Source organism: Herpailurus yagouaroundi, unplaced genomic scaffold, assembly GCF_014898765.1.
Source record: "Herpailurus yagouaroundi ecotype Mexico unplaced genomic scaffold, PumYag 208, whole genome shotgun sequence".
Taxonomy (NCBI): domain Eukaryota; kingdom Metazoa; phylum Chordata; class Mammalia; order Carnivora; family Felidae; genus Herpailurus; species Herpailurus yagouaroundi.
The window spans coordinates 8,323,734-8,333,663 of NW_024412439.1; the positions used below are offsets into that span (position 1 = coordinate 8,323,734).

The 9,930-nt window shown below is 55.9% G+C and overlaps 1 protein-coding gene across 4 annotated transcripts in view; it reads left to right on the forward strand.

The window, feature by feature from the left end:
• GAS7 (growth arrest specific 7) overlaps window positions 1-9,930 on the forward strand; it is a 218,260-nt gene that overhangs the window by 57,537 nt on the left and 150,793 nt on the right. Inside the window, exon 1 of one of the 4 annotated variants that reach the window (XM_040453202.1) lies at window positions 4,786-4,973. The exons of 2 other annotated variants lie outside the window; for them this stretch is intronic. The gene's annotated coding sequence lies outside the window, so the exon portion shown is untranslated. Of the gene's footprint in view, window positions 1-4,785; window positions 4,974-8,375; window positions 8,398-9,930 lie in introns of those variants that run through there. One more of the 4 variants, XM_040453201.1, reaches the window with a different exon arrangement.

Consider the following 9,930-nt stretch of genomic DNA (forward strand, 5'->3'; position numbering starts at 1 on the left):
CCCCCCCCCCCCCCCCCCAGGGTAGAGGAGGCAGGAACCAGCAGGGGCCCCCAGCAGCCTCACCTGTGTCTGAGGTGCAGCTGGAACAGCCTCGTGTCATTTTAATAGACCAGGCTCTCTTACCTGGGCGCCGGGTGGTGAGCGTTGCTGGGCTCCCCTTGTGATCAGGTTGAGTGATCCTTAGTGTACTTTCTAGCCTTTGGTTCCCAAGGACGAGGCTTCTCATACCGTGGTCCCTGGACCAGCTTTGTGAGCGACATCACCTGTGAGCTGGCTCGAGATGCACATCCTCGGGGCGGACCCGGGATCTACTCAGTCGTGCACTGACAGCAGGGCCCGGAAATCTGTTTAACATGCTCTTCGGGGTGGGGGTGTTCTGATGCACGTGGAGCACCAGTGCCACTGCTCCGAGTAGGGTGTTTGAAGACAGATTTCCTGGGGTGCCTGGATGGCTCGGTCGGTTAAGCATCCAGCTTTCGGTTTCAGCTCCAGTCACGATCTCATGGTTTGTGAGTTGGAGCCCCGCGTCAGGCTCTGCGCTGATGGCGTGGAGCCCGCTTGGGGTTCTCCCTCTCCCCTCTCTCTGCCCCTCCCTGCTTGCGAGCTCTGTCTCTCTCTCCCTCTCAAACTTAAAAAAAAAATTTCTAAAAAGAAAACAGACTTCCTTGGTTTCCCGGGTCTGTCAGGTGACTCAGAGGAGTGTTGAGCCCATGGCAGCCTGGTGGGGACACTTCCATTCACAGGCATTTAGATCAAGAGATCTAAAAATATTTGTGTGGCTGAACATGGAGTCTCTCATTCAACCTAAAAAAAAAAAAAAAAAAAAAAAAATCTCAACATGCACATTTGTACGTATTTCAGTTAATTCTACAACTGTGTGAGGCTGTGTTTGGGGTTTCTGGTTGAAAAAGCTGAGCCGGGTGTTAGTAAGCTGCCCATGCAGTGGAGGTGGGATAGGAAGCCAGGGTTTTCCGCCGTGAGCTGGGGGAGCTTTCCACTAGCCGTGGGGTGAGGCTGCCCCTGCCAGGGGTTGACGGGGGGCTCCTGGTGAACCTTCCTGGTGGCTCCTTGCCTGTCCTGAGAATTGAGTATTTGAATGGGGCCACACGCATAAATGCATGTGTTTGGGGAAATGCTTCAGTATCTGGGGCTCTGTCTCAACCTGCGAGGGTTTCTTTTTTTTTTCTTCTTTCTTTTTCTTTTCTCTCTCTCTTTTTTTTTTTTTTATAATTTTAACTCCTACTTTTATTTATTTTTTTAAGTTTATTTTTGAGACAGAGACAGTGTGAGCAGGGGAGGGGCAGAGAGAGAGAGGGAGAGAGAGAATCCGAAGCAGGCTCTGCACTGTCAGCACAGAGCCCGAGGCAGAGCTTGAGCTCACAGACTGTGAGACCTGAGCTGAAACCAGGAGTCAGACGTTTAACCAAACTGAGCCACCCAGGTGCCTCTAAATAATGTCTTTTTTTTTTTTTAAGTTATTTATTTGGAAGTGGGGAGGGGCAGAGAAAGAGAAGCCCATGCAGGCCCCACACTGCCAGCACAGAGCCCAGTGTGGGCTCCAAACTTATGAACCATGAGATCGTGACCTGAGCTGAAACCAACAGTCAGATGCTTAACTGACTGAGCCACCCAGGTGCCTCAATATTAATTTTTTTTTGAGAGAGAGAGCCGTGAGCATGAGTAGGGGAGAGGCAGAGAGAGAGAGGGGGACACAGAATCTGAAGCAGGCTCTGTGCTGACAGCAGAGAATCCGATGCGGGGCTCGAACTCACGAACCGTGAGATCATGACCTGAGCCGAAGTCGGATGCTTAACCGACTGAGCCACCCAGGCGCCCCTGCGAGGGTTTCTGAAAGACAGTGGCTTGGGCACCAGCCGCTCTTCCAGGAAGAAAGCACTAGAAGTGTAAGTCCCCCCCCCCCCCGCCCCCAGGGGAGGCCAGGATGAACGGAAACAGGGCTGACCGTTTTGAGGCTCTCGGGGTTTCCGAGCCACGGTCCCCTGGGTGGGGGTGGGAGAGTATCACCACCTCCGTTTGCAGACGAGAAAGCAGACTCTCCAGAGAGAGAGTCCCATGTTTCACCACCTCCCATGTTTTCCCCCATGAAACCCAGTCTCAGGGGCTTCCAGACTTGGTTGGAAGGAAGGGGCTTCAGAGGTCTATGGCAGAGCTTGGCCAGGAACAGGTAAGCAACCTCCGTGGGACCAGATTAGCTCTTCAGTATGTCTGTACCCGCTCCTCACCGTATTTTCTCAACCAGCGAGTGGGCCTGTGGCCTCTCTGGTGGATAGAAGAACGTTCTCGAATAGATCTGTCGGTCCAGAGGTTCAGAGATCTATAATAACAACAGACAACGGTTACCTAACACGTAGCTTTTCTAAACACTGTGCCTTCATTTATTAGCTCATTGGATCCTTACAACACGCTCCAGGTATTACCAGGCCCGTTTTACAGATGGGGAAGCTGAGTCACGGAGAAGTTAAAGACTTTGTTCGGCGTCAGCCAGCAGGGGACGGGGCTTGTACCTGGACCATCCCTGTCAGGAGCCTATGATTGGAACCCCTGGTTGCTGTGTCCGTGGTAGTTCTGAAGCCACGCCCCGCAGAGGGGAGGGGGGACCCCTCAGCCCCTACATTTAACGCCATCCTGAAGGTATCTGCACACCCAGTTTGAAAGCTGGGTGTTCCCCAGCTTGGGGTCCCAGCAGGCCTTTGCTTTCGTGGGGCAGCTGAGTAGGGGAGGAAGTGGTGAGGTGGGGTGGGGTGGGGCTCCCTTTTCTTCACACCTCCTTCCCCCGCCCCCAGATGCTGACCCCGAAGAGTATGATCCTTGTGCCTCTGGGACCTTCTGCAGGCGGTCTGGGGGTTGAGTCCCGGTCTATAGCTGGGAGGAGAGTCTGCAGTGGCACCAGAAGGGAAACCCTGGGTGTTCCAACTTTTCAGGGCCTCACAGCTTTGGGAGTAGAGGAGACTGGAAGAGTTTAGGGCAAGGGGCAGAGGGAGGTGGACAGCGGCTGGACCAGCTCCTGGTGGCTGTCTCTTCCGCTGGAGCCTGAGGCCAGCACCGGGCCAGCTGGCTCACAGCTGGATGCGTAGTGGGAGGCGATGGGAGGGTCCGCGGGCCAAGACACTGCCAGGGACGTGCACCCAGAGTCAGCCTTGGCTGTCCTCCAAACAGGAAGAGCCTTGGTGCTCAGCCCAACTCGCACTTCCCCCGTGGTGAGCGCCGCTGGTAAGAGAGTTCCAAGTTGTGGTCAGAGGCGTGGGGACCCTAAGCGTGACATCCTCTCCTGTCCGTCCTTCGCCACCGGGCCCCCGGGGAGGAGACCCGGTCAGGCAAGAGCAGCTAGTCCCGCCTAACAGAGATGCTCAGATGGGAGGAGATGGGAGCCCGTAGGGCCCACTCAGTCCTGGGGTTGGCACTTCCCGTGGGGATGTTGCGTCTGAAGCGCGGACCTGACGGGTGGGCCGAGAAGGGGCCCCAAACCCAGGAGATGCTTTGGGTCGGTGACCGGGCCACCTGCAGGGACACCCCATTCAGTGGGTGGCTTCCAGAGTTGGGGTTTCTGCTGCACAGTTTTAACTAACCCAGGTCACGGTGGTCATGGTGGTGACGGGGGAAGGAGGCGGGCCGGGGACCAAGAACCAGACGTTCCCGGCAGGGTCCCACCCCCAGTGCTGCCTTCCAGTAGGCTTTGTGTTCCCTCGTGATGGCCACACTTGCAGGAGTCCCAGAAGACACTGAGTTGCTGCTCCTTCACACCCTTCTAGAATCAGTTATCTTTTTTCTTAATGTTTATTTATTTTGAGGAGAGGGAGGGGCAGGGAGAGAGAGGGAGCCACAGAATCTGAAACAGGCTCCAGGCTCTGAGCCGACAGCACAGAGCCCGACGCGGGGCTCGAACCCACGAATCGTGAGATCATGACCTGAGCCGAAGTTGGACACTCAGCCAACCCAGGTGCCCCCTTACTTATTTATTATTTTTATTGTCTGCCCCCTCCCCCCTGCTCTGCCGCATGCTGGAATGTGTGCTCTGTTGAAGACAGAGCTTCTTGTGCCCCTTCTGTTTTGTTCACTGTTGTGCCCCAAGTGTCCAGAAGCAGGGCCTGGCACCTTAGGTGCTCACTAAACATCTGTGGAACGGATGCATGGGCGGACGTGCCCGGGAAGCGCCTGGCTTGGGCCCGCTGTCCCTGGGAACACGCTTACCGCCAACACACTGCCGTCTGAGCACCTTGCTAGCGTCCGGCGGGAGGGGAGGACCCGCGTCCCCTGGGAGGTGCCCACACGGTCTGGCCGCCTGCCCTCGGCTCCGCTCTGTCCTCGTGATTTACTGGCCCCCCCGAGTAGGGACCACGCGAGGGCTCCCCCGAATCCCCGCTGTGGGCGGTGAGGGCCCCAAGGGCTGGCCAGGTGGTGAGTGAGTGGAGCTGTTTGCAGCTACGGATTCCGGGGGCCGTGGCAGGACCGCATTCCTGGATCCCGCCCGCCCCTCCCTGCCCCACAACTCCGTCCCGCCCTGTGGGCTGTGGGAAGTGGAAAAGCCTGGTTGAGCAACTGCGAGGGCTAAGGCGAAATCCCTGTTTACTCAGCCTCTGTCATCTCGCCTTGTAACTGATGCCCGACTCACAAACTTAATCCGGGACAGTCACGGCCGCCTCCGCACCCTGCGAGGTTCCCATCCCTCTCCGGGTCAAGGCCAGACCCGGATTCCCAGCCCAGACCGCCGGCGGGCTCCCCCGTGGGAGCCTCCAGCTTAGGGTGGGCAAGCTCTGCTCACAGGTTTGCTCTTGACCTCCCAATTCAGCCGCCTGCTCGACATCTCCAGCCGTCACACCGGGTCCTTCCTCCGGGTCTGGGCCCCCTGCAGCCTTTCAGCAACGGGCAAGCCTGTCTTTCCAGCTGCGTGGCTCACAGCCCTCAAAAGCTTTGGCACCCCTGTTTCCTCCCCCTGCTTGGGTTTCGTTTGCCAGGTAAGCCTATGGGCCCCTCCTTCCAAATAGATTTTTTAAAAAGGTGCCCCGCCCACCGCCGCCCCCTCTGGGTGAGATGAAGCCATCACCCTTGTGTCCCTGGTTTCTTACAGGGGCTGCCCGGATGCTCTGCTAGGTCATGGTCTGTTGTTCTTTTTTTAATTCATTTTTGAGAGAGAGAGAGAGAGAGACGGAGCATGAACGGGGGGAGGGACAGCGAGAGAAGGAGATACAGAATCCGAAGCAGGCTTCGAGCTGTCCTCATAGAGCCTGATGCTTGACTCGAACCCACAAACTGTGACATAGGACCTGAGCCGAAGTCGGATGCTCAACTGACTGAGCCATCCAGGTGCTCCCTGCTCTGTTGTTCTTACATAACAAGTCCAATTGTGTCACTTGGGTCCTCAGGACGTGGTGGTGGATCCCCACGATGGTGGAGTAGAGTCGAGGAAGCCCTCACGGTGGCTGGTGGGGCGCTACGTGACCTCAGCGCCTGCACCCCACCCCCTCATCCCGCTCATCCTTCCCTTGCACACCAGCTTCCACCGTGTCCCTGCACACGTCCCAGGCATGCTTCCTCGTGAGGGTCTTTGTGGCCCATGTGGGTCCCCCAAAGATGTCCAGTCTAGAGCCTGGGACACAGCAATCAGGTTTTGCAGGTGCAGTTGAGGCTATCAGGATGGGGAGAGGGTCCTGGACTATCCGGACGAGCCCAGCACGACGACAAGGGTCCTTGTGAGGTGAGGCAGGAGGGCCAGGTCAGCAGTTGATGTGACAACAGAAAGAAGCAGGAGGTTGAGCGATGCTCCGAAGGGAACATATGCCAGGGATGCGGCGGCCTCTGGGGACTGAACCGGGCGAGGTTCTGTCTGGGGGCTTCTAGAAGGAGCTGAACCTGCTAACACCTTGGCTTCGGCCCAGGGAGACCCCTCTAGGCTTCTGACCTCCGGATCCGTAAGACCATAAATCTGTGCCGGTTTGAGCCCCTTCATTTGCGGTCATTTGTCACAGTAGCCCCCTCAAGAAGAGTAACCTACCGATTCATCTCAAAATCTTGTTCACTCTTGCCATGCCTACTTTTTCCTGTTCTTCTTCCTCTTCTCCATCACTTACTGCCTTCCAGCAAAACCCGACCTCATACCTGTGTGTCAGGCTTGTTGTGGCTTGGGTGTCTGCCCTCATGAGAATGCAAGCCCCGCTGGGATGTGGACCTTTTGTCTTGTGACCAGTGCATCCCAGCACCTAAAACTGTGTCTGGTCTGTAAGAGGTGCTCAGGAAGTATTTGTCCAATGAATGAGTAAATGAATAGATAAATGGATGGATGGGTGAATGAATGAATTAATGGAAGGAAGGAAGGAAGGGAGGATGGATGGATGGATGGATGGATGGAGGTGAGTGGATGGATGGATGGATGAGTGAATGGAAGGATGGATGGATGGATGGATGGAGGTGAGTGGATGGATGGATGAATGGAAGGATGGATGGATGGATGGATGGGTTAATGAATGGAGAAATGAATGGATAGGTCAGTGAATGGATGGATGGATGGATGGATGGAGGTGAGTGGATGGATGGATGGATGAGTGAATGGAAGGATGGATGGATGGATGGATGGATGGATGGGTTAATGAATGGAGAAATGAATGGATAGGTCAGTGAATGGATGGATGGACAGATGGAGGTGAGTGGATGGATGGATGGATGAGTGAACGGAAGGATGGATGGATGGATGGATGGATGAATGAATGGATAAATGAATGGATAGGTCGATGGATGGATGGATGGATGGATGGAGGTGAGTGGATGGATGGATGGATGGATGGATGAGTGAATGGAAGGATGGATGGATGAATGGAAGGATGGATGGATGGATGGATGAGTGAATGGAAGGATGGATGGATGGATGGATGGATGGATGGATGGGTGAATGAATGCATGGATGAGGGAGTGCATGGTTCCATGGCCTGGATTTCTCTCTTCTTCTACCTGGTTCTCTTTGCCAGTTGTCCTCTATTAAGACCATTCCTGGGTCACCTCCTCACAAGGCCTCTCCCCTCTCAGGGCTTTCTGTTGGTTGTTCTTACTGAGTGCCCAGTGACTGCAAATGGCCCAGCTGTTGGCCATGCTCTCTGGCATAGACCGTACTGTAGCCAGGCACTTCAGGACTTTTTTTTCTATGTGTTTTTTACAGGGGATTGTTGTCTGAGGACCCGTTTGTCCCCAACCCTCCCTCTTATTTCACCGGAGCAAGATGAAGATCCTTAGGGGGGTGATCCTGCTCAGGCCGAAGGGGTCCGGCCCGGCTAATTTCCAGAGCCTTCTGGGCTCAGGCGTCCTGGTGCTACTATGCCCCAACCGAGTGACCTCTTTGGGGGCTCCTGTCACCAGTGTCACCCCCGGACACCAGTGCCTTGCTCACAGCTGACACTCAGAACTTGCGTAGTTGGTGGGTGAGGTGAGGTCTCACAGGAGGGTAAGAGGTTCTTCCCGGGGACGAGGGATGGCAGAGACTGAGGGGTTTGTCTCATCAACAGCAACTTGTGTGGAGGTTGGTGTGTTCGGAAGGAGGACAAGAAGCAGAGAGAAGAGATAGTAGTAAGGATGGGTGAGCAGGTGGGGCAAGAATTGTGGGCGCTTTGGGCTTGGGGGCCCCCAAAGAGTATGGTGCATGGCAGGGAGGAACAGAGAAGGACAAGGGAGGTGCACGCTCTGAGCTGAGGGTCGCTTCCCCAGGAAGCAGCTGCAGGCTGTAGGGGGTGACCAGTTGGCTGTTAGGGAGACTCCTTCCCGCTGTCTTCTCTGGGGAGGACACATTTTGAAACACTTCCTGAACCGGGGAGGGAGGTGATGCATTGCGCCCCCCCGCCCCCAGATTGCTGATGAAGTGTGGTTAGTTAGAAACCTCCAGCTGTGTTTTTGCACCCCCCCCCACCTCCCTGGACACCCGCCCCGTCCCACTGGGGGCTCCCCTCCCTCCCCGGTCCTCCCCCTGCCGGCTGGTGACTCACTCGGCTCTTGTGCAACGGTGCGGGCTCTCGCTCCCCGAGAAGGGCTGTTTTCCTCTGTGCCATAGCTCCCGTTCCTGATTTACATCTTTTCATTTGGGCTAATGCTTTCCACATTTAGGTCTGAGGATTAGTGCGTGGCTCATGGCTGCAACCACCAAGGTCCCAGTGCCCAGCTTGGGTCTGGCCCCAAGAGGGCAGGCAGCCAGCCAGACGGAGGAGGGACGGGGGTGGGGGGTGCAGGAAGCTTGGAGCTTCACCCCCCCCCCCCCTGCCCTGGGCTGTCCTGCCTCCAGCCTCCCTGCCTCCAAGAGGGAGGCAGAGGAAACCACACAGCCTGTTCTCCAGGCTTGCTTGGGACACGTTCTTGTGCCTGGCTTTCCTGTGGAGGGCTCACATCTTGGAGTGGTGTTGAGAGGTAATTGTCCCTGAGCCTGGTGACTTCCTGCGGAGGAAGCCACATCTTTGGGAAGTGAGAGGGAGGTGCACGTGGCAGGGTGTGGAAAAAAACGTTATCTTTGTGGTTTTAAAAGCCATCGCACAACCGGGTGTGTGTGTGTGTGTGTGTGTGTGTGTGTGTGTGTGTGTGTGTGCGCTTTCTTCTTCTTTTCTTCTTCTTCTTCTTCTTCTTCTTCTTCTTCTTCTTCTTCTTCTTCTTACAATAATATTACCTTGGTTGCTATGGTATTGTTGTGGGGGTGGCTAATTGGACGCAGACCCGATACAGGCTGGTTTCTGGTGTCCATAGTGATTATCAGACTGCAGCCGTGGCACTTGCTTCTAGTTTCTTCCCTAGATTGAGAGGCTGGCAGGGGATCCCTGGGCAGTGGCTGTGGGCACCCTGCCCTATCGGGGCCACTACGGTGTGGCGACACGTTGGTTGGACATGGGACCCCGAAGCCCGGACTCAGTCCCGGGGAGCTCATCTCCGGTCATTTCCGTGGCTGGAATACAGCCCAGGTTTGCTGAGGGCTGGGAGCGTGGGAGCTCCTCCTTGGAGGTCCTGGACCACGGGGGAAGTGATGCCCACAGCAGGGAGAAAGAAAGAAAGTCCCTGGCAGCCCCCGGGAGCCATAGCTGGTGTGAGGCTGGTAGCATGCACCCCACGCACCTGGCAGGTGCCATTTGCGCTGAGATCGCAGCCTCAAAGCAGAAGGGTGTGTTTGGGGTGCGTTTTCGACTTTTTGTGGCGTATACGTACCAGAAGCGTCTCTTTATTTAATTCTATGCTTCTGAATAGGTGACGGATAGATCAGGCCTGCTGTTCGAAAGGTACTGAAGAGTCTAAAGAAAAACACGTGGCCTCCTCGCCACACCGGACCTCCGCCTCCGCCTGTCAGTTCCCCTCCCCAGAGGCAAACAAGTTATCGGTTTCCTGCGGGCAGTTCCAGAAACCGCGGGCATTTACAAACACGTGCGCGTCTTTATTTTCCCTCGCGCAGGTGCTCGCTGCTCCTGACCCTCTGCACCTTGCCGCGGCCGCTGCTGTTTTTGCAAACCCACAGCCGTATATCATGGAGTTTAGTTGGTAGCAAGAGTGTCCTTTTAGTTGATTGCCTCTCCCTGTCTGGCCCCGTATGTCCCACTATTGCTCTGGGCGGGAGGCGGGGGGCATGTGAGTGGATGGGGGCTCTCCAGGCTCCCGAGGGCCACAGGCAGAGGACCCTTCTGAGCAGTGGCCCAGGGCCTCTGCAGGCTGACAGGTTGTTTTACAGGCTCTCGGGTCTCCGGGTGAGGGGCCTCCTTTTGCCATCTGAATTTTCTGCTCCATTTCCAAGCTCCCCCTGCTTCTCCCTCTCTAATCTCTACCTTTCTCCACCTCACCCCTGCACCAAGCAGTTTCCTCAACCTGCTGCGTCTGCTTTCTACTCTCCAAAGATGGCATCCTTTCAATGGGCAGGTGGACCTGGCTGGGCAGAAATGCCCCTCGGTTTTACTTTTTTTTTTTTTT